The 24,801-nt window shown below is 36.9% G+C and overlaps 1 long non-coding RNA gene and 2 pseudogenes across 2 annotated transcripts in view; 1 reads left to right on the forward strand and 2 right to left on the reverse strand.

The window, feature by feature from the left end:
- The window catches only part of LOC147825189 (uncharacterized), a 69,759-nt gene extending 57,400 nt beyond the window's left edge, over positions 1–12,359 (reverse strand). For both annotated transcript variants that reach the window (XR_015441392.1, XR_015441393.1), the window contains exon 1: positions 11,715–12,359. This is a non-coding gene — a long non-coding RNA (uncharacterized LOC147825189). The remainder of the gene's footprint in view (positions 1–11,714) is intronic.
- Positions 12,360–12,917: 558 nt separating this feature from the next.
- On the reverse strand, positions 12,918–21,502 carry LOC106009805 (coiled-coil domain-containing protein 152-like; annotated as a pseudogene).
- Positions 21,374–22,531, forward strand: LOC147825190 (ubiquitin-conjugating enzyme E2 D3 pseudogene; annotated as a pseudogene).
- The last annotated feature ends 2,270 nt before the right edge of the window (positions 22,532–24,801 follow it).

Consider the following 24,801-nt stretch of genomic DNA (forward strand, 5'->3'; position numbering starts at 1 on the left):
GTTTGTTATAAAGGTTTATAGTAAGTGAGACAAAAAGGAAAGGCTATTAAAGAAGAGCTCACTTTAAATATTGTCTTTGTATTTACAGGTATAAAAGGTTTTATTCCTTCTAATTCTAATTACAAGAGTTCTTTGTTAATTCACCTCCAAACACTTTTGACTGAGCTAATTAACAATTATGAACCAAAAATGTGTAGAGATATTATAATTCAATTTGGTCAAACTCATTTGAGTGCACTCTAGTTTTTTTGAATAAGTTGTCTTATATGTTTGTTTGTTTGTGCATATGTGTTTTCAACCATGTAGCTATTTTGCTTGAGCTCAATATTTTTTCTTTTTTGCCTTTAAAGATCATTTAAAAAAATATTTGCCTACAATTTAAATTGGCTTATAGATAAATGTTATTAAAATTAGAGTCATGGCTTTACTCCCAGATTGCTTCCTTATCAAAATGATGTCAAAATTCATTTTAAAATTTAAATGCATAGTATCATCTGCATGCAATAATTCAAAAATTTTTATTAGTTAAATATGATGTCTTAGTTGTTACAATCTGTTTTCTTTAGATTATCAAAAATTTGTCATTAATTAAATGGAGGCTCAGGTTTAGAGATACTACTAAATGAAACTCCTCTTTGTGAGTAAAGGAGCAGCTGTCTTGAGATATTGTCCAGACTTTGGTCACCAGGAGGACACCAAGATTAAATTTTCTGTTTGGGAAAACAATAGGATTTTGTTAAAATGATGTTTTGGGGATCAGCCAGTGGATGGTGAGGTAATCGGCAGCCTGGAGCCCCCACACTCCACCCACAACAACCAGTTTAGCCAAGTGGGTGCATGAAGGGTCCCCCTGACTCTGGCCTCCTGGCTGTGCCACTGCCTGGTTCCATACTACAGAGACACAGGGGGTCATAAAAACCATGGTCGTGAGCTCCAGAAGATAGGGCAGGAGTGAACAACAGAAAGAGGGCCACTCTCAGGCTACTTGAGGAAAATTGAAGCCCACTGGAAAAGTGAAGAGAACCTCTGCAATAAAGGCACACAAGACCACCATACTTTGTACATTGGAGGGATCATCACCTCCCATTGGAACCTGGACAATCTTCAGGGGAATGGCAAGTGGAATCTGCAGTAGAACTTTGCAGACTTCAACCCTGCAGGAGGACAAGGAGCTCAACTTGGGAATTGCAGCCAGAAATCTGCCTGAATATCACGAGTCTGCTACTGGCTTGCTGAGACTCATTGAATTATATCTGCACTCTGCTGCCCACATTGTCCATTGTGATAGCAGGGACATACCTTGAAAGAAGCCCTTCATTTTTATTTTTTATTTGTTATTTGCAATTTTTTTCTCTTATTTTTAATTTTTTTCTATTCTCAAATTTTTATTTTTTTCTTCCTTTTTTCACTTTCTTTTCTCTTTTCTTTCTCTCTCACTCATTCTCTTGCTGCCCACATTGTTTTCATCTCCCTTTTGGTTCCTGGTTATGGCCCTAATATGGATTTCTTCTTTATTTTTATTTTCTTCTCTTTTTCCTTCTCTCTATTGTAATTAGTTTTAAAGGTAAGTAAATATAGTTTCTAGCCCCCCTATTGCTGTTAGGTTGTTCTGTTCTCATTTTTGCTCTTTCATTCTGTCTTTTCCTCTTGTCATCAACAGTTTCTTACAGTTTGTGTGCTCTTACTGTGTCCTATTGTCTCACTGCTAACCTTTCCCTATCCTCTACCTATCTAGCCTTCCCTCCCAAACTCCTTCTAACCTGCCATCCTGAAGGGTAAAGTTGCTATATTGAAGAGTTTATTCACTATAAACATATGTTGGGTTGCTCTTTGATTTTGATTTAATCACACAGTTAAAGGTGATAGATTAATAACTACCACAACTTGTCATTTTCTAAGCTGTGCTTGTTGCTATGGCATTGTTGATTATATCATTTGGGCTAAGGTGTTGTGATTGCCTTCTTGTATAATGAAAATGAGATAGCCTCAGAGTCATTAGAGACTCAAAACCAAAAGACCAGCTATAACTGGAAGACACATCTGAAAAGCAATCATTCCACAAGGGTTCTAAATACAAGCAACAAAAATACTAACAATAAGGAATTTCAAAATATCAACCCAGGAAATATACCAAGGACAGTACCAAAAACAAAAATGAGAAGACATTTAAGCAAGTCACAAACTCAGATTTCCACCTCCAAAAAAGGCAAATTATGGGGGATATGAGGTGGAAAAGTCTGATAATCAACCCTCTGGACACCCTGAAGTGATAGCATAGGAAGTAACAAAACAGATGAATGAGGCTCTACAAAACTTCAAAACAGAAATAATTTCCCAGATAACTACAGAGATGGTGAGCAGAGTGAAAGACATGATTAGAGCCACTAGAACAGAAACAGATACAAAAATAAATGAGTTCAAAACCATGCTGGAAGCCATGAATGCCCAGCATAAAAACGAAAGGGAAACCATGATTGCTCAACATAAGAAAGAAAGGGAATCCATGAAACAGATTCAAACATAGATCCACAAGATTAAAAACTGCCTTGAAAGTATTCACAGCAGATTAAGGGAATGTGAAGATAGAACATTACATATAGAAGACAGGATTGTTCTTAGTGTCCATGAAAACAGAGATTTCTTAAAAATAGTGAGGGACCATGAGAAATCGAACCAGCAGCTGCTAGATGATTCAAAGAAGAATAACATAAGACTGATAGGAGTCCACGAAAAAAACAGGAGAAATTACAATAGACATAAAAAAAAAACTTTTCACAGAATTAATAGAAGAAAACTTCCCAGACAGAGGTAGAGAACTGTACATACAGATAAGTGAGGCATATGGAACTAACCACAATCAAAAAGAAATCTATACCTAGATATATAATAGTCAAGATCACAGAAACCCACCAGAAGAATAAAATCATACAAAGAGTTAGAGAAAAGAAACAAATCACATACAAAGGAAAGCCCATCAGAATCACAGCTGACTTCTCATCACAAACTCTCATTCAAGGAGAGGCTGAAAGAAAAATATTTTCAACTTAGATTGTTTTATCCTGCAAAATTATCTTTCAGAATCGATGGGAAATTAGACACTTCCATGATAAAGAACACCTGAGAAATTTCATGAACACAAAACCAGCACTCCAAACAATCCTAAACAATGTTCTAGAAAAAGACAATGAAGGTCACACATCCATGAGTGCCAAAAGAGTGAAGCCAACAGGCAAGCAAAGAAACTAAAAGGAAAGGGGAAAAATTAAAAATAAAAGAGCCAACAAAAGTAAAACATCATGACAAGGATGAGGCCATATCCATCAATTATAACCATCAATGGCAATGGCTTCAATTCACCAATCAAAGGAAATAGACTGGCAGAATGGATTAAGAAGCAGAATCTATCCATATGCTGTACACAAGAAACATATCTAATGCAAAAAGAAATTCATATACTGAAATTAAAAGGATAGAAAACAGTTCTCCATGTGACAGAAACCTGGAAAAAAGCAGGGGTAACAATCTTATTTGGAGACAACATAGGTTTCAAATCAAAACTAATTAAGTGAGACAAAGTTGGTCACAACATCCTTGTAAAGCAAACAATCCAAGAATAAGAAATGACAATCATAAATACATATACACTAAATATGAAAGCCCCCAACTATACAAAACAAATATTAATGGACATCACAAACCAAATAAGGACTAATAGAATTGTAGTGGGGGACCTAAATACCCCATTATCACAAATAGACAGATCATCTAGACAAAAAGTCAAAAACAAAATTCTAGAACTGAACCAAGCTATCTCGAACACATGGAGTTACTAGATGTTTACAGAGTGCTCCACCCCACAAAATCAGAATATACATTTTTTCACCTACACATGGGTCATTCTCCAAAATAGACCACATGCTAGCTCATAGGACATGTTTAAGTAAATGTAAAAGAATTGAATTTACACCCTCTATATTATTAGAACATTGTGCAATAAAATTGGAGATCAATAGCATAAGAAACATGAAAATCCCCACAAACACATGGAAATTGACTAACACTCTGCTGAACAAGCAAAGGATTGCAGAGGAAATTAAAGAAGAAATTATAAAATTTCTACAAGTAAATGATAATGCCAGTACAACATACAGGACTCAATGGGACACAATGAGAGAAGTTCTATGAGAGAAATACATAGCAATAATATGGGAATGCCCATATTAGGAAAACAGAGAGAGCTCAAATAATCAACCTATTCCTGAACTTCATCTCCTAGAAAAAGAAGAGCATAACATACCCAGAACTTGTTAAAGAGGGGAAATTAGAAAGATCAGAGCAGAAATCAATGCAATGGCGCCTAAGAGAACAATAGAAAAATCAATGAATCAAAGAGTTGGTTTTTCAAAAGAATAAATATACTGAATAAACCTCTAGCCAACTTTATTAAAAAGGAAACAAAAGTCTCAAATCCATACAATTAAGAATGAAAAAGGTAAAGGCATAACAGGTCCAGCAGAAATCCAGAAGATCATCAATGCCTACTTTGAGGACCTGTAATTAAATAAAATGGAAAACACAGAAGAAATGGTCAGATTCCTAGATACATACGAATTGCCAAATTTAAATGAAGAAGATATAGAAATTCTAAATAGCACAATTACAAAGAATGAAATTGAAAATATAATTAAAAATTTACCAACAAAGAAAATCCCAGGTCTGGGCTTCACTGCTGAAATCTACAAGACATTTAAAGCAGAACTATCACAATTGCTCTTACACTCATCAATGAAATTGAAAGGGAAGCAATACTTCCAAATTCATTTCTGGAAGCAAGTGTTACTTTGATTCCAAAACCAGGGAAAAACACAACCCAAAAAGAGAATGACAGGCCAATCTCCCTAAGGAACATAGATGCAAAAATCCTCAACAAGATACGGGCAAACAGAATACAGAGTGTCACAAAGAAGAACATACACCCTGACCAAGTTGGATTTATGCCCGGGATGCAAGGATGGTTCAACATATGTAAATCAATAAATGTTATACATTATGTTAACAGAGCCAAGGACAAAAACACTTGATCATCTCAATAGATGCAGAAAAAGCATTTGACAAAATTCAGTACCAATTCATAATAAAAAAACCTACAGAAAATTGGAATAAAAGGAATTTACTCAACCTGATTAAGGATATCTATGTAAAACTAATAGCCAACAACATACTAAATGGTCAGAAACTGAAAACTTTCACACTAAAATCAGGAACAAGACAAGGATGTCCATTATCACCACTCCTGTTCAATATAGGTCTGAAAACATTAGCCACAGTAATTAGAAAAGAGAAAGAAATAAAAGGAATATAAATAGGAAAGGAAGATGGTAAACTGTTATTATTTACTGATGATAATTCCTTTACATAGAAAACACAAAAAACTCCACCAAAAGACCTCAAGACTTAATAGACAGATTCAGTAGAGTAGCTAGATACAAGGTCAACACTAAAAAAAATAGCCTTCTTGTACCCAAATAACAGAGTCACCATGGAGAAATTAGGGAAACAATTCAATTCACAATATATTCCAAAAAAATGAAATATCTAGGAATCAGTCTAACAAAGGAAGCAAAAAACCTCTGCATAGAAAACCACAGTACTCTGAAAAAAGAGATTGAAGAGGATATAAGAAAATGGAAAGACAGCCCTTGTTCCTGGGTAGGAAGAACCAATATAGTGAAAATGGCCATACATCCAAAACTGCTATATAGACTTAATGCAATGCTGATTGAAATTTCAACAATATAATTCACAGACCAAGAGAACACTATCCATAAACTCATTTGGAACCAGAAGTGACCTAGAATAGTGATAGGAACTCTAGGCAATGGAGACATGGCAGGGGTTATCACAATCCCCAACTTGAAACTATACTACAAAGTTACTGTGACAAAAACAGCATGGTACTGTCAAAGAAACAGGCCAAGGATCAGTGGAATACATTAGAAGATGCAGAAAGAACTCCAGACATACTCAGCCACCTCATCATTGACAAAGGAACCAACTGCCCTCATTGGAGGAAAGAGAACCTATTTAATAAATAGACAAAGTGGATTTTAACCTGACAAAGATTAAAACTAGACCAATACCTATCACTATGCACTAAAATAAGATCAAAGTGCATTAAAGATTTAAATGTTAAGACAGAAACACTAAATTTGCTGGAAGATAAGTTAGGTAGAACTCTTGAAGACATTAGTATAGCTAAAGACTTTATGAACAAAACCTCTGTGGCATGGGAACTTGCACAGAGAATCAACAACTGGGATCTTATTAAAAAGTTTCTCCACTGTAAGAGAAACCATAACCAGACCTAAGAGACAACTACAATGTGGGAAAAATTTTTAGCAACTGTACCTTAGACAAAGGACTACTGTTTTGAATGTATAAAGAACAGAAAAAAGTCAGACCCCCCAAATTCATACCCAGTTCATAAATGGGCAACTGAAATGTCCAGACATTTCTCAAAGTAATAAAAGCAGCAAATGAATATATGAAAAAATGTTCAACATCCACTGGTCATTTGAGAGGTGCAGATGCAAACAACACTGAGATTCCCACTCACCCCAGAAAGAATGATTGCTATTAAGAAATCATCAAATAACAAATGCTGGCTGGGGTGTGGGGAGAAAGGAATCCTTCTCCATTGTTAATTGGAGTGCAGACTGGTGCAATCACTGTGGAAATCAGTATGGAGATACCTCAAAGAACTAGGCTTGGGCCGGGGATTTAGCTCAGTGCTTCTGCTGCCTGCCTCGCAAGCACAAGGACCTGAGTTCAATCCCCAGTACCAAAAAAAAGAACTAACCTTAGAGGTCCCACTTGACCCAGCTATCCCCCTGTTGGGTATCTTCCCAAAAGAATTAAAAGTATCATACCACAGTGATATATGTGCACCCATGTTCATAGTGGCACAGCTTGTAATATTGAAAGCTTAGAAACAACCCAAGTTCCCATTAACTGTAAACTGGAGAAAAAAGATGTGATTTCTTTGTACAATGGAGTACTATTCAGCCATAAAGATTAACAAACTAGAGACATTTATAACTAAATGGATGCATATTGAGCCCATCCCCTTACATGAAATAAATAGGACACATATATGTAAATACTGAATAGTTTCTCTAGTGTGAGAAACTGATAGTGTAATTAAAGACACACACAGATGAAATTGTCTAATAACATATTTCTGGGATTGTGTTTCCATCACGTGTCATATGACTGTATCAAAATTTAACTTAGCGAGAAGCTTGGTGGTGTCTGCTAACTAACTGGAGTTTTTCCAGACTGCTATTTGTTCAGTGTTGATTTTGGGGATCTTTCTGAAACAAATCACATCCTTTGGTGTCTTGTTGGTGCTTGAGATGCTTTTTTAAGTTATATGGAAAAATGTTTAAGTGCTTTTCACTTTTGTTTTATTTGAATTCTACTTTATTTGAATATTATTGTAGTTTTTCCCCTTGGATTGTTCTTTGAAGTTTTAATTTTCATATGTGTTTGTGTTTGATAATAAAATTATTTTAAAAATTTTAAAAAGGAATGAGAAACTAGAGACATTTGCAGCCAAATGGATGCATTTTGTGGCCATACTCTTAAGTGCAATAAGTAGGACACATATGTGTAAGTACCTAATAGTTTGTCTGGTGTAAGGTACTGAAAGTGTAAATAAGGATTAAAACAATTAAAAAAAAATTTATAATTTGAAATAGGAATAAAAGGTCCAGTGGGGGAGGGGAAGTGGTAGGGGAAGTAGAAAGGAAAGAAGGGAAAGGAAATATTATGAGAAAAAGAAAAAAATGGAAATAAAACTTTTGTAAATAGGGAAGGGTGGAGGGCGTGAAGGGAGAACAGGGAATGGGGAAAAAATAAGAACCAGGATACATCATATACAGGTACAAGTATCCAATGATAAATATAAATGTATTGTGTAGCTAAAATGTACCAATAAAGGATTTAAGCAAAAAAAGAGTTGTTTTGGTACCAAATCAAATCACAGCACAAAGTGTTTCATGGAACCATGATATTTATCATTGCTACTTTTCTGGTGTATTAAATGTATTCATGCTTTTTGATTGTACAGCTCTTCTGACATATTTTTTATGGTAATAACCTTCTTTGATTCAGATATTCACCTATGTCTTATGCTCCAGCTACTCAGGATAACAGGTACATTTAAGGGCTGATATATATTCTTTAGATGGCATCCTATTAAAAGAAAACAATTTAGAAAAAAAAGATAATAACTTAGGTAATAGTTGTTTGTGTTTTGGAGTGGGATGCATGCATTTAACAGTGGCTGTTTTACACTAAGATGGGCCTTTAAATGTGTTACAAAGATAATGTTATCATCATTGTCATGCTAAAATACTATGTGTGGATTTTGATTTACAGCATTTTTCCTGTTAACATTCTACAGCGATTCAACTACTAGAACATCTATGATTGATAAAAATAACAGTCCTGTAACTACATTTTTTACTTCAAAGTGCTTGATGTCTAGGTAAAATTATAATAGTTAAGTTCATTGCTCCCACTGCAATGTTAATGGTATTGTTCTGGTCTACTGGGTGTACAACAACTAAAGTTTAGAGACCAGAAATAGAAAGGTAACTAGGCTGAGAAGATGGCCAATATTTTGGTCCTGGCCCTTCAAGGTCAACAAAAGTCCCAGAACTTGAGAGAACCTTTTCTACAAGACACTACAGCTTTGGTAAGTCACCCAACCTCCTGAGCAGGGAGATTTCTGGGCAACAAAAAGATAAGAATCAATAATGCCATGTGCCAGAGGGGAGTTATCCAGAGGGAAAAATCTCCCATGTTTTTGCAGAAAGTAACATAGTCAAGCAAGGCTGTGACCCATCCTGTCAGCTGACATTGACAGGAGCTGAGAAGCTCTATAAAGAGTTACAAAGTAATGGCTGAGGAGATTTAAGTGACCTTGATAGACAGAAATAGGTTATTTTTAATTAATATAAGTGTCACCTTAACTTGAATAGCCAGTAGAAAATATCAGTAAAAGATATATAAAGTCAAAACCATAGTAATAAAGCTAGATATAACAGAGGCTCCAATTGCTGACTCCTGACAGTTTCCAGATACACCAGTGGCTAACCACTGTTACAGGTCACTAGATAAAACTATGATAAAATTTACAAGAGCCCAACAAATGTTTTCAAAATTTTTAGCGAAAATTGTTTCTTAAAATTACTACATTTTTAATCTTTTTACAGCTAAAGTTAGAAAAATATTATGATTAAATATCAGATTTATAGACAATCTCTATTACTGGAGGGGACTATGAGTCAACAGGTTATAATTGCTATTTTATTTAATGAAAAACTGACTCTAAACATGGCTCTTCCCCAATCTGCCTTTTTATTTTAATGCTTCTACTTTGATTATACATACTCTAATTTCTTAAAAAATGCTATTTACTCTTGGCTATAGGCTGCCAAATTCCAAGTAGTCACACTGATTATCAACAAAAAATGTGTCTTTTAACAAAAATCCACCAGATTGATTTAGAGAGTTTATAATTGCTAAATTACAATGTGATTTTTATTTAAGGTCTATAAAATCAGCTCCACAGAAGGGGCTCCTAACTGTGGGCTTCCCCACTTCTCAGCTCAGAGCAGTTAAATTGAAACTAAGTCCTTTCTCCTCTAATCACAGTTGGGGATAGCTCTTTAAAAAGAAAAATACTATAGACAGCTAAGTCACTTAGACACATTATGAGTCCTTATAACCCACAGGGATAAATCATTATTGGGAGTAATTTCTTTTCCATAAAAACACAATTACATAAACAAAAAAGGGGGAGTACAACTACCTCTAAAAGCTCAATTAGATTTTGTTACCTTCCCTTGTTACTTTCATTTTAAACTTTTAAAATGCAATTATGGAAAACAAATATACTCTATCACAACTCCATTGATACAAAGGTAAAACTACAGACATATCCTAGACACAAGTGTTGTCAAAGGATGCCCTAACTAAAAGTAAAAAGGCTCAATGCAATTAATATAGTGGCCAGAGTATGCTTCTGTGGCAACAAAGAACAAAATCAGTCCTGCAGAGATCATCAGACTGATCTCATCTGCCATTGAGACCCAGCAACCAATGAAATACCCAGGTATTTCATGCCGGTGAGGAGCCACAACCAGATGATTGTAGATGCCATGAAACCTTGCCTCACTCTGTGGTAGCTGCTGATGTTTCCAAAAAAGAAAGGAGGAGATGTAGCAGACACCTCTGCCTAGTATTAGCAGGGTATAAGTGATGCAATCTTCTTGCCTCTATAATTGGGCTGTATTATATTAGGTGTCTGACCAAAGCATTACATAACTCAAATGGGAATGTCAGATTGTAAAAGTCGGGTGAGTAGACCCCCTCTGCTATTGGCTACTACCAAGACTTAAATCCTACTCCATGAAGTAGCAGAGCCCTGCTAAGTTAACTTCCAGCTAAGGTCAGATCAACTCCAACTAAATTCTTTCTGAATTACTAACTTTTTACCTTCAGCAAGATATGCTAGTGCTTCCCTTTCACAGTCCTTCCTGTGATATCTGCTATCACCAGGTGTCCTGAAGTTGCCCTGCCTCCCTCCTTCACATGCTTGTTATGAATAAACACTGGATGTCTTTGGTGCCTTTTGTTTTTGCTGCCCAGAGCAGCTTAGATTAGCCCAAGACCCAGCTCTGCTCTCAACTCTGTGTCTGTGTCTTTTGTTCTCTTTCTCTCCCTCTCACTTGCATGGTACTGTCTTATAAGAAATCACAGACCCACTGCAGAGTTCTTCAATAATATTCTCTATAATAAAATTACAACTTTTTAAGCATGAGTTCTCTTTTAAGGACTCAGGTAGTTTTATCTTGAAGAGGAGTTTAAGGTCCTCTAGTGGCTCTCAGATGAAAGGTTTAGTTTTCTTCATCTTTGGGTAGTTGTGACATCCAGGATTTGATTTGAGAATAATATACCTAGACCTCTATTTTCAATAACTTGATGTTTGGGGTGATATAGAAGATGACTGTGTGTGATCTGTTATAGATTGTTTTTCAAGCTGATAGTTCTGATCCCCTCTCCCAGGTAGCTGAGATCGTGGTATGGCTGTTGCCAGTCACCTGAGCCTAGATAACAATACCTACTCTGCTAGGACATGATACACCTGCCCCAACTGCTAGGTTACAGTGCAACCACAGCAGAACAGACATATACTCAGACATTCTTACTCCCTAAATCACATACCTCCCTTTGCCTACCACACATAACCCCATCCCAGTAATACCCTTAACACTATCCAATTTAATAAACTGAAGTCCTGGAGTACTCCAGGAGGTCCTGCCTGGAATCTCAAATGTAGTGTTTCTTGGTGAGATCATCATCGTTTGTTGAACCTCTGGTTGTTAAATTGAGGAGATGGCAATCTAGAGCCCTCCCACCTTGTAGCCTCCCAATCTCAACTTCTTTGGGCCATAAGAACCATTGACCTCATTGCCTCCAGCCCAACAATGACTTCTTCACAACATCTCTCTCTAAATTCTGCCACTCCATACTTTGTATTAAGTCATCCTGGGGAGCTGTCAAGGATTTCTGTCTCTGTGCTCATCCATCCAAGTCCAAATGAGGCCTGAATCCCAACTTTGGCCCCCACACAATAGACTTACCAGGGTATGGGTTGCTCCATTTTTCCTTCCTCCACGAGTTGGTGTTCATCTAGGGGACACTCACTTTGATCCTGATTGCCCTTCTTCTCATTGGGCAATATTGACTCTGCCCTATCATGAGAACCGCTTGTGTTCCTCTTAAAGGCAAACAAACCTCTAGTGTGCTTCCTCAATAAATAGTCTCAAATTGGTCTCCAATTTACTCTTAAGCCAAAACACCTTAATCTTTCCTATAATGTAGCTAGATAAGCACACTTTTGGGCTAAAACACGGTTCACTTGATTTTCTGATCTTCTGACCTTCACTGCTTTCTCCAGAGGTCACACAAATGGGAAGAGGGCTCCTATGTTCAGGCTTTTTTTTGCCTTCTATTTTCACTCCCCTCTCTATTCATTCTGCTCTCTCTTACATCAGATAATGCCTTGTGCCTGTTCTATACCAGGCTTCAGCCCCAGATTCTTCCTCTCACAAACACTTTGAACCACAAAACACTCTCCTTCTGCACACATCATCACTTCTCTTGCTACCTGTGACTCAGTCTTCCTTCTGCCAGATCAGCTTTGATGAGCCCACCAATCTCTCAATCCCTTTTGTGAAAAGTTGTTGCCACTACTACCCCTACCTACATCCACATCCTGTTTTTCCTCTTTGATCTCTGCCAACTGAAATCTCACTTCACTTTCTTCTTGTCTAACTCCTCATATTACATTAAGTAATTCATTAATCTCACTTGCTACTTTGACTGCAACTGAAAAATATTTATATCATTCTCATTATCACTCAGCTGTACAATGAGGGAGAAGGGTTTTGGATGATTACAGTCCATACAGCCAATGAGGCCCACAGCCAAAGTAATCACAAAGATCCTAACACAGTTGCTATTTGTGGACAAGACCCTAGATGGGGCCAGGAGCCCTGTTACAGTGGTTGGGAAAAATGACAAGACTTTGTCCAATATGTTCTCATTGATCTACATAAGGCCTTCATTAAGTCCATAAACTTTGATAAACTTATTTCCCAAGAATTCCCTGACATCAAGACACAGCTCAAAATTTTTTTTATTTTTTATTTTTTTGTTTAAAGCTGTCTCATTTATTATTTAGGCTATTTAGGCAGCATACTTATATTGAAAATGGAAGTGAATTTTTCAATTGCTTTTAAAAAAGGAAATATTAATTAATGAATTTACTGTTATACTCAAAATCATCTACATTTAAGGTGAGAATCTTTGCCAATAGAAAGGCGCTGCTCCAAATTGTGAATGGTATTATGAAGAACTGCAATCTCTTTGTTTTTTTCTTCTTGAAGATGTTGAAGCTTCCTTCTGTAGATACTCTGTGGGGAAATAGTAGCATCTGGATATGGTTTTACTTAGCCTGAACTCTTGATAGTTTGGCATCAAACTCCAGCTGTAGTTTGATTATTTCATTTTGATTTTCTTTTTCTTGAGTTATTAACTTTGCATTTAACTCTGAGATTTCCATCTCCTTTTTCTTTATTAGATCTTTGTGATTGTCTTCATTTAATTCAACTTTTTTCTGCATATCTTGATAAAGTTTGCTTATTTCTATCTTATGTTCTTCCTCTTTGATTTTCATTTCATGTACAATTTTGGCAATATTATTCTAATAGTCCTGTTTGTGAGATTTCAGCTTTTCCCTTGTCATATCAGCATTTCTTTTTAGTTGTTCATTTTTACCTCTCAAATTGTGTTGATATTCAGTGGTCTGTTGTAGCCCTTTTATCATATCATGAAGAGCAGCTCATTCTTTTTAAATTGAGGCTTTCTTTGTTTGCACTACTTTTAATAAAGAGGTACTCTTTTCCAACTGAATTTTCAGTATGTTATCCTTTCCACTGGTTTCTATCATTTTCTTTTTCATTTGTGAAAAATCCTTTATAAGTTTGTCAATATTCACACTGCTAATCTTTTTTGTACATCCTTTGCTACTTTGATCCACGCTTGAATTGCTGTTGTTCCTGGTTCCTCAAAGTCTCCCCTGCCTCAATTGGCCACAGCTCAAAAATTTGAGATGTGTCCTCAAACTCTTATGTCCTATGAACTCATACCCACTGCCTTCAGAGTCTAACAAAATGAAGAACTGAATGGAGAGGCCTCCAGAGGGGCATCTAATAAATCTGCACTCTGCCTTCTCACAACCACATGCCAGCCAATTACACCAACAAAAGTCTAAGCCCTTTGAACCTTGCTTTTAATGTGGCAAAATGAGGCACTGGGAAAAAGAATGCCCAAATCCACAGCCCTGCACAAAACCCTGACCCTTATGTAGTTTATAGGGCCACTAGAAGCAAGACTGTCCCCATTCCTACATGAAGGTTGGCCCATTCACTTCATGAACTGCCCTGCCAATCTAATGGGACCAGTTTTTCTAGCCAAAGACTGACAGGGCCTGTGGCCCTTGTACACTAGCCAATCACCACTCTAGTGCTCTGGGTAATAGTATTGGGCAAGGATAAATCTATCTCATTTCTCCTTACACTGGCCCATGTGTTGCTCTTTGATAAGATTCCTAGGACTTACAGTTAAATCCTCACTAGCAGTGGGAGTTGATAGCCAGCCTTTTCAGCTCTACATGACAGCACCTTTAAATTGCTCTCTCTTTCACTCCTTGATTTCTGAGTGTCTCTTCCCCCTGGAACAGGACATACATCTCAAGCTCTGGACAACAGTCCTCTTCCAAAATCGTGTTTTCATCTCTGCACATCCTACTTTTCTCCCTATTCCTTCCTCAGATTCCTCACTTCCAAATCAATTTTCAAGATATGTTTGGCTTCACATTTACAAAACTCACTTTGGGCTGTGACACTCAATTGTCCATTTCCTTATATCCAGTGATGTTCTTACCCTCTTTGACTCTCTTTACAAACCCCCAATATGTGCTCAGAGGTCTGACCCCAGACACAAAATTGAGACCCAATCCCTTCCCCAAAAATGCCACCTCACAAAAAGTTTACAGCCCTAACCAAAACACTTATCCTGTCTCCCTCTTGACTTTCTCACTCACCAAACCCCAAGAGACCCAAATAACCTCACTGTACTCCTTCCCTTGTTCTCAGATATGAACTAGTGAACTGCACTTTATATGAACAAACTTATTTCCCCTGTTCCTCCTTCATATCCTTTTGAGCTACTATTGACTCACCCCTCAACCATGGGCCCATTCCCCCCACTTATTCCCTAGAAGACTCAGTCCCTTCAGACCATGTGAATCTTCCTACAAGCACATGGTGACATTCTCCTTCACCAGGCTTGACACTCACTATTACCTTAAATTTCAACCCTGGCAAACAGGTCCTACTGACAAACCTTTAAAAGGCCACCCACTGACCAACATAGGAGAGAGCTGACACCATTCTCCTTAAGATTGCTATTCCCATTACCCTTCATCTCTTGCCCTTCTCATTATTACCTTAAAAGCCAAGACTGTTCTGTGTCTCCTCCCAGCAAACTTCTCCCAAATATCTACTTGTCATTCTCATGACTCTTTCTCTCTCTGAATTCACTCCTTTAATTCTGTACTTTATACAAGAATTAATATCATTTTCCTCAACTTTAACTGTGCTCCCAGAAATAATCACCTATGGCTCTAAGGCACCTTTAACAAGTGCACACCAACTCAGATCAGCTTCTTCACCTTCTGTGTCTGCTTTCTGCTAATCCAGCCATTGTGTGACCAATGACAAACCATGATTATCTCAGGCTGTTCAGTTAATTCCTCTTCTGGTAGGAATCAGAATAGCCACCAATTTGGTTGATACTGGGTCAGCCAAACCAAATGTCTCCATTCAACATTTCTCAGCAATCTTTCCAAATTAATTATATTCAAAACAAAGTGGGCCTTGCAGGTTGAGCCACAGCAGTCCACCTTGTGGCTGCCCATGCTGAAAACCTCAGTTCCCAACTGAAACCAAATAAAAGTTACTACTCTGGTTCACAAAGACAAAATTCCTTCCTATTGTGCAGAATTGGACCACCACCAAATTTACTAGACCGCCTTCCACCTTGGATGACAAGACTTCCAATCACCTTCACTGATTTTCACAGTTGTTGAGCTCACTAACATGCAAGATTAAATCAATTCTCTGGCTGCTGTTGTGCTCCAAACCTGGCAAGGCTTGAACATGCTTTCCAGAGAAAGGTTGTCTCTGTACCTTTCTCCAGGAGACCTGCTGTTTCTTCACCCACAAGTCCATACTTGTATGAGATGGATCAGAAGTCTGGATGCTAAAGCCATCATACAAGACAAGTTGTCATGCTGGTCCCTTCCAGATTAACTAACCAACTCCTGGTTCCCTTGACTGACACCTTTTATTTGGCTCACTTTTTATATTTCTCCCAATTCTTTTTACCCCTTGTGTCTCTCAGACTCTGGAAAGTCTGAAGTCTCAGGTTCTTCCAAACATCAATATTTCTGTTCACTTCTGAAGTGGCCACCACCCTGTTTCTCAGCAGTTGCCCCTACAATAATATTGCTCCCATGGAGCTTGAAGGAACTCAGTGAGAACTTATTGCCGCCATACCTGAAGCCTGACCTTGTTTTTCTTTACTATCCTCAAAACCATGAAAATAATGGCTCTGATCTCCATCTTTGTCCCCCTCCAGCCAATCTCACACTGTCTCATTACCTCACCACATGTAACCCAGTCCACTAACCCCACTAACTGTATCAATAAAAATCCCAGCTTAATAAACTAGACTCATTATCACCTATCACTCCATATTCAGGCTTGCTGTATTCTTTTATGGAGTCACCACACTTTACTGAACAAAAGTGATCATTATTCCTCATCTCCTAGAGTTATGTTTCACAAATATAAAGTTTATTTATTTATTATAAATATAAATAGTTTATTTAGTTAGCTTAAGAAAATTTCCCCTAAGTAGGGAAAGGACCTAGAGTAGAGTTGGGTGACCAGTCATATTGATAGGAATTAAAGTAATAACAATGTGCTAGGACTTTTGACCAAGATTTAACTTCCTCAGAAAATATGGAATACGGCATACTTCCTGCAAAACAGATTTGCAACCACTCCCAACTAAGCTCCTGAGTTTTGAAGAACTTAAAGTGCAAGATAATTAGTTTTTATTTAAAATTACAGTTTTTTTAAAAATGCTATAATGTTGAGTAACAGGATAAGAGAATCTCTGTTTTTTATATCATTTTAAATTAACAGGCATACTTGTCCTGATTGGCCTCAAACTATCAAGGAAGGTCATGCTATACTTACCATAAAAAGTTCTGTACAAAGGCACCATACAAAAATTCTACTTTTAGGATCCCCTCAATCTTTCTTCATTTCCAATTGAAAATCTCCTAAATTTGCTTTATGATTCAGTACTTCATTTTTTGATGTGGTGAGACCACTAGCTCAGTTTGTACACAATTAAGTGTTTTCGTTGGAGTTTCAGGCATGCATGATCAGTAAAAAGATGACAGATAGTGGATGTTTTTAGGATTTATGGGTCAAAGGAGTCCCAGATTTTGAGGATGCATTCCAAAAAGATGATGGATGCTGAGACTGAGAGTTTTCTGAAAATTGTGAAAGATATAGAAAGCATTTCTTACTTTCCCTATAGAAGCATTACCCAGTCAAAGATCCCTTGGCCTTTGTGAGGACTGAGTTTCTTTTTTCTTTTTTTTTTAGTTTGTATATACTTTATTTTTTTGTATATCCTTTTATTGGTACATTTTAGGTGTACAACATAATGACATTCTTCATTGGAGATATGCACCTTTACATACTCTCTTGGTTCTTATTTTTCCCCCTTCCCCTACCTTCCCTTCAACACCTCCATCCCTCCCTATTTACAAAGACTATGTTTCCATTTTTTCATTTTCTCTTATTAATTCCATTCCCCTTTTTGGGGGGAAGGGAACTGAGTTTCTAATGACTAAAAATTAGGATCAAGAAGAAATGAGGCTATCAAATTATATGTTCTGAACCTTGGGCCCTTCACCATTTTGTGACCCGTCATTTACTGGGTATTTTCTTGTACTGTAGTCTCCTTCTAGAGGTGGTTTCTAGCTTATTTTGTCCTTATAAGGGAATTGGGCAAGACAAGTGCAAACATTTGTAGAGTTTTGCATTTATTAAAGGTAGTAGAAGAAACAGGCTCTGCAGAGCATTTGGGTGAAGAAAAAGTAGGAAAAGAAGCATGCTCTATAACATGAGTATGGCCCATTGTGATAGGAAACAATAGCCAAGAGCTCAATTTACTGTACTTTCCTATTTTCCACTCTGCAGCCTGTTAAAAACTTGAATGAGTTCTCATGATTTTGGCAACCATTCTGTGCAAGTGTTCTGAGGTTCTGAAATTAACAATTCTCCTTCCATTCCACAGCCAGGTTTGGCAAATCCTAATCTTCTGCTTCAATTTGGTTGTAATCAGAAGTTAGACTGCCTTTACCCCCTCAAAAATTGAAACACCTTTCTAAGTTAAAATGAGAAAAAGCTGCTAGACTCTCCATTTCTTTTTTTTTATTAGTACATATTTGCAATACATAATGATTAGATTTATCATACAGAGTTGATACAAACACATAATAGATCTTAATTCTTTTCTCCTCCTCTCTTTCTCCTTCTCTTTCTTCTTTTACTTCTTTCATCATCTACATTTCCCCTCCCTCCATGTTGTTCCAAATCTTGATATCCTTCTCAAAAATTTTATATTCACTATTTTTTCACTTCAATACTTTTTCATCCTCTTTTCCTCCCTTCCTTTTGTCTTCAATCCATGTCTTTTCACTTATCCATTGGAAAAAAGTTCTCCTTAATACCTATGTGTTCTCTCTCTCCCCATATAATTGAACCCATACACTAAGCTTCTGTGTCTCACTTATTTCACTTAGCATTTTGGTCTCAAATTGCATCCATTCATCTATTAATTCCTCAAGTTTATCTTTCTTTATGACAGACTAGTACTCCATTATGTGATAAAAACCACATTCTCTCTATCCCTTCATCTGCTAATGGGCATTGAGGCCATTTCCAAGATTTAGATATTAAAACTGTCCTACTGCAAACATTAGTATGCATGTAGTCCTGTAATATGTTAACTTTAAATTTCAGAACGATACCTAGGAAGGGAAAGGCTGGGTCAAATTGAGGAATCTCCACACTGATTTCTATTGTTGTTGCACTATTTTACATTCTTTTTTTTAAACTGTATACCCTTTTATTGGTACATTTTAGGTATATAATATAACGAAATTCATCATTGGAATTTTGGACCTTTACATACTCTCTTGGTTCTTATTTTCCCACTACCCCTTCCCTCCCTTCAACTCCTTAATCACTCCCTATTTACAGAGACTTTGTTTCCTTTTTTCATTTTCTCATATTAATTCCATTCCCTTTTTTCCTTTCCCCTACCCCTTCCCCTTTGCCCCTTTTCTTCCTATTTCACATTATCTATTACAACTTTTAGTCTTTATTTACACTTTCTGTTTCTCACACTAGAGAAACTATTTGGTATTTACATATGTGTATTCTTTTTATTTCACTTTAAAATATTGCCTCAATGTGTATCCATTTAGCTATAAATGTCAGTAATTTCTCATTTTTTTATGGGTGAGCAGTACTCCATTATAGAAAAATATTTTTTTTATCAAGTCTTCAGTTGATGGGCATTTGGGCTATTTACAATTTTTAGCTATTACAAACTGTGTTGCTATGAACATGCATGCATATATATCACTGTGGTATGATTCTTTCAGTTCTTTGGGGAAGATAACCATCAGGGGAATAGCTAGGTCAAATGGGACTTCTGGTCCTAGTTCTTTCAGGTATCTCCATACTGATTTCCACAGTGATTTCAACAGTCTACACTCCCACCAGCAGTGTTGCAGTGTTCCTCTTTCCCCACAGCCCTGCCAACATTTGTTACTCATTGGTTTTTTGATAGCAGCCATTCTTTCTGGGGTGAGGTGCAATCTCAGCATTGTTTTCATTTGCATATCTCAAATGATCAGTGATGTTGAACATATTTTCATATGTTTATTTGCCATTTCTACTTCTTTGTGTGAGAAATGTCTGTTCATTTCAGATGCCCATTTTTAGGTATTTTTTTTTTTAAGTTCTTGATAGAGTCGAGAAAGTAGACCTTTGTCTCAGTGATTGATAATTTTTTCCCACATTGCTGGTTGTCTCTTCACACTGCTGGTGGTTTCTCTTGCTGTGCAGAAGCTTTTTATTAAGAAGAGATGTCACTTTTTGATTGTTTGAAGTAGCTCACGGGCAACTGAGATTTTCTTCATAAAATCTCTTCCAACCCCAATGTCTTCAAGAGTTCTACCTAACCTCTGTTCCAGTTGGTTCAGTGTTTCTGCTTTAATTTTTAGATATTTAATCCATTTCAATTTTAGTTTAGTCCATAGTGAAGGATATAGCTCTACTTTTCATCTTTGGCAGGTTGAAACCCAATTACTCCAGCCACATTTATTAAAGAGGCTATCTTTCCTCCAGTGAGGGTGTTTGCCTCCATTGTCAAAGATGTGGAGGCTGAGTATGTCCAGAGTTGTTTTTGCATTTTCTAATCTATTCCACTGGTGCTCAGGTCTGCTTCTTTGGCAGTGCCATGATATTTTTATCACAGTAGCTTTGTAGCATAGTTTCAAGTTGGGGGTTGTAATACCCACTGCCATGTCTCTGTTACCTAGAATTGCTTTTGCTATTCTGGGTCTCTTCTTGTTCCAAATGAATTTTTGAATTGTTTTCTCAAGGTCCATGAAGTATGCTGCTGGGATCTCAATTGGATTGAATCTATATAGCAGTTTTGGAAGTATGGCCATTTTCACTATGTTGATCCTTCCTACCCAGGAGCAAGGCATGTTTTTCCTTTTTCTGATATTGTTTTCAATCTCCCTTTTCAGAGTACTATAGTTTTCAGAGAAGAGGTTTTGGTTTCTTTTGTTAGGTCAATTCGTAGGTATTGCATTTTTTGGGGTTCTATTGTGAAAGTAATTGTTTTACCTATTTCTCTGTGAGTCTTTTTTTTAGTGTAGAGGAAGGAAACCTATTGTTTTTTGTGTGTTGACCTTGTATCCAGCTACTTTACTGAATTTGGTTATTAAGTTTAGAAGACTTTTTTTGGAGTTCTTGGGGTCTTCTATATAGAGTATCATGTCATCTGCAAATAATGACAATTTTACTTCTTCATTTCCTCTTTTTATTCATTTTATTTCTTTCTCTTGTCCAACTGTTGTGGCTGTTTGCAAAACTATATTGAACAGTAGTGGTGATAGTGCACATCCTTGTCCTGTTCCTGATTTTAGTGTGGAGGATTTCAGTTTTTGACCATTTAGTATGATATTGGCTGTTGGTTTTTCATAGATGGCTTTTATCAGACTAAGGTAGAGAACATCTATTCCAATTTTTCGTAGGGTTTTTGTCATAAATGTGTGTTTGAGTTTGTCAAATGCTTTTTCTGCGTCTATTGAGATGATCATATGGATTTTATCCTTGGCTGTATTGATACATTGTATTACACTTATTGATTTGTGTATGTTGAACCATCCCTGTATCCTTGGGGTGAATCTTACTTGGTCAGGGTGTATGATCTTGATGATCTTCTGCATTCTGCTTGCCAGTGTCTATTAAGAATTCTTGCATCTGAGCTCCAGCTCCCGCCAGGCTGCCGCGCGTTTCTCGCGAGATTCGCCTCCTCCGTACCAAGGCTGTGCCTGAGCCGCTGGGAGCCGAGGACCATCCAGACGCGGCGGGACTGAGCACACGCGGACACTGAGGGCCGGGACAGCACGGACCATGGCGCTGAAGTGGATTAATAAGAAACTTAGTGATTTGGCCCGTGACCCTCCAGCACAATGTTCTGCAGGCCCAGTTGGGGATGACATGTTCCACTGGCAAGCCACAATTATGGGACCTAATGACAGCCCATATCAAGGTGGTGTATTCTTTTTGACAATTCATTTTCCTACAGACTACCCCTTTAAACCACCTAAGGTTGCATTTACAACAAGAATTTATCATGCAAATATTAACAGTAATGGCAGCATTTGTCTCGATATCCTAAGATCACAGTGGTCTCCTGCTTTAACTATTTCTAAAGTTCTTTTATCCTTTTGTTCACTGCTATGTGATCCAAACCCAGATGACCCCCTAGTGCCAGAGATTGCACGGATCTATAAAACAGAGACAAGTACAACAGAATATCTCGAGAATGGACTCAGAAGTATGCCATGTGATGCTACCTTAAAATCAGAATAACCTGCATTATATCTGGAATAAACTTTAAACTACTGTTCCTTTTTTGATTTTCTTATCTGGCTGCTCCCCTATCAGACCTCATCTTTTTTAATTTTATTTTTTGTTTACCTCCCTCCATTCATTCACATGCTCATCTGAGAAGACTTAAGCTCTACCAGCTTTGGACAATAACTGCTTTTAGAAATTTTAAAGTAGTTACAAGAGAACAGTTGCCCAAGATTCAGAATTTTTTTTAAAAAACTGGAGCATGTGTATTATGTGGCCAATGTCTTCACTCTAACTTGGTTATGAGACTAAACCATTCCTCACAGCTCTAACTGCTGAAGAAGCCAGCTGAGGAGGGGAGATGGATGCTCAGTTGTCATGGCAAGGAAGCAGCATTATTCTAGCAGCATCCATTCTTGTTAAGCCTTCCACTGTTAGAGATTTGAGGTTACGTGATATACTTTATGCTCATAACTGATGTGGTTGGAGAATTGGTATTGAATTTATAGCATCGGCAGAACAGAAAATGTGATGTATTTTATGCATGTCAATAAAGGAATGACCTGTTCTTGTTCTACAGAGAATGGAAATTGGAACTCAAACACCCTTTGTATTCCAAAATAGGGTCTCAAAACATTTTGTAATTTTCATTTAAATTGTTAGGAGGCTTGGAGCTATTAGTTAATCTATCTTCCAAAACACTGTTAAATATAGCACTGAGTAAATGATGCAAGTTGTCAGTGGATGAGTGATCAACTAATAGCTCTGCTAGTAATTGATTTATTTTTCTTCAATAAAGTTGCATAAACCAAAAAAAAGAGAAAGAATTCTTGCATCTATGTTCATTAGTGAGCTTGGCCTATAGTTCTCTTTTTTGGTTGGGTCTTTCTCTGCTTTGGGGTCAAGGTGATGCTTTGTTCCAGGAGTGCATTTGGGAGTACTGCTTCCCTTTCAGTTTCATCAAAGAGTTTAAACAGCAGTAGTAGAGTTCCTCTCTAAATGTCTTGTAAAATTCAGCAGTGAAGACATCAGGACCCAGGGGTTTCTTAGTCGGTAAATTTTTAATTACATTTTCAATTTCTTTGAATGATATTGGGTTGTTTAGAATTTTTTGGTCTTCTTCATTCAACTTTGGTAATTCATACATATCTAGGAATCTGTCCATTTCTTCTGTGTTTCCCAACTTATTGGCATATAGATTCTTGAAGTGGGAATTTATGATCCTTTGGATTTCTGTTCGGTCTGCAGTAATTTCACCCTTTTCATTCCTAATTGCGTGGATGTGGGCCTTTTCTTTCCTTTTTCTGATAAGGTTTGCGAAGGGCTTGTCAATTTTATTCTTTCAAAGAACCAACTCTTGGCTTCATTGATTTTTTGCATTGTTCTCTTAGTCTCCATTGCATTGAATTCTGCCCTGATGTTTATAATTTCCTCCTTTAAATGGGCTTTGGGTTTGTTCTGCTCTTCTTTTTCTAGAAGCTTGTGGTTCTGTATCAGGTTAATTGGGCTCATTCTGTTTTACTAATATGAGTATTCACTGCTATGAATTTCCTTTGTAAGACTTCTTTCATTGTGTCCCGTAGATTCTGATATGTTGTATTGTCATTGTCATTTAATTGAAGGAACTCTCTGATTTTTTTCTTTAATTTCCTTTGTGATCCATTTTCTAGTCAGAAGTATGTTGTTCAATTTTCATGTGTTTATGAAATTTTTGTGGTTTCTTTTTCTATTTCATCCCACTATGGTATGAGAATATACAGGGGATGACTTCAATTCCTTTGTAGTTACCTAAATATGTTTCATGAGTGAGTATGTGGTCTATTTTGGAGAATGACCAGTGTGCATCTGAAAAGAATGTGTATTCTGATTTTTTGAGGAGGAACACTCTGTAAACATCTGGTAAGTTGATTTGTTCAAGAGTTTAATTTAGTTCTAGTATTTCATTGCTTGTTTTTTGTCTAGTTGATCTATCTATTTGTGATAGTGGAGTATTGAGTTCCCCCACTACTATTGTATTAGTGCTTATATGATTTTTCCTGTCCACTAGTATTTGTTTTATATAGTTGGGCACACTAGTGTTTGGTGTATGGATATTTATGATTGTCATCACTTCCTCTTGGATTTTTTCCCTTTACAAGGATGTAGTGTCCTTCTTTGTCTCTCTTAATCAGTGTGGGTTTGAAATTCACTTGGTTTGCAAAGAGGATATCTACTCCTGCTTTTTTTCACTTTTCTGTCACATGGAGTATTGTTCTCCACACTTTAACTTTCAGTCTATGTGTTTCTTTTTGAGTTAAGAGTGTTTTTTTGCATGCAGCCTATTTTTGAATCTTGTTTCTTGACACATTCTGCCAGTCTATTTCTTTTGATTGGTGAGTTGAGACCATTAACATTGTTAATTATAACTGATATGTATTGAGTTACCATTGGGATGGCCTTTTCTTTTTGTTGGATTCTCCCACTTTACTTTTAATTTCTTGTCATACCCAGTGGATTCTTTCAGCTGGGCTTCCTGTGGATGTGATCCTTGTTGGGTTTTCCTAAGATTTTGTCTAAAATTTTTGCACTGCTGGTTTGGTATTCATGAAGTTCCTCAGGTGCACTTTGTCAGGAAAGTATCTTATTTCTCCATCAATTTTGAAAGATAGTTTTACAGGGCACATCAATCTGTGTTGGCTGTTGTTTTTCTTTAGGGCTTGAAATACATCACTCCAACCTCTTCTTGCCTTGAGTGTTTGCACTGCCTGCTGTGATTCTGATGGCCTTTCCTTTGTATATGATTTATTTCTTTTCTCCAACTGCTTGTAGAAATTTGTTCTTTGGTTGGGTTTCTGGAATCTTAACAATTATATGT

This window comes from Heterocephalus glaber, unplaced genomic scaffold (assembly GCF_053883595.1).
Source record: "Heterocephalus glaber isolate CG9 unplaced genomic scaffold, H.glaber_assembly_v1.0 deba00001509, whole genome shotgun sequence".
NCBI lineage: Eukaryota > Metazoa > Chordata > Mammalia > Rodentia > Bathyergidae > Heterocephalus > Heterocephalus glaber.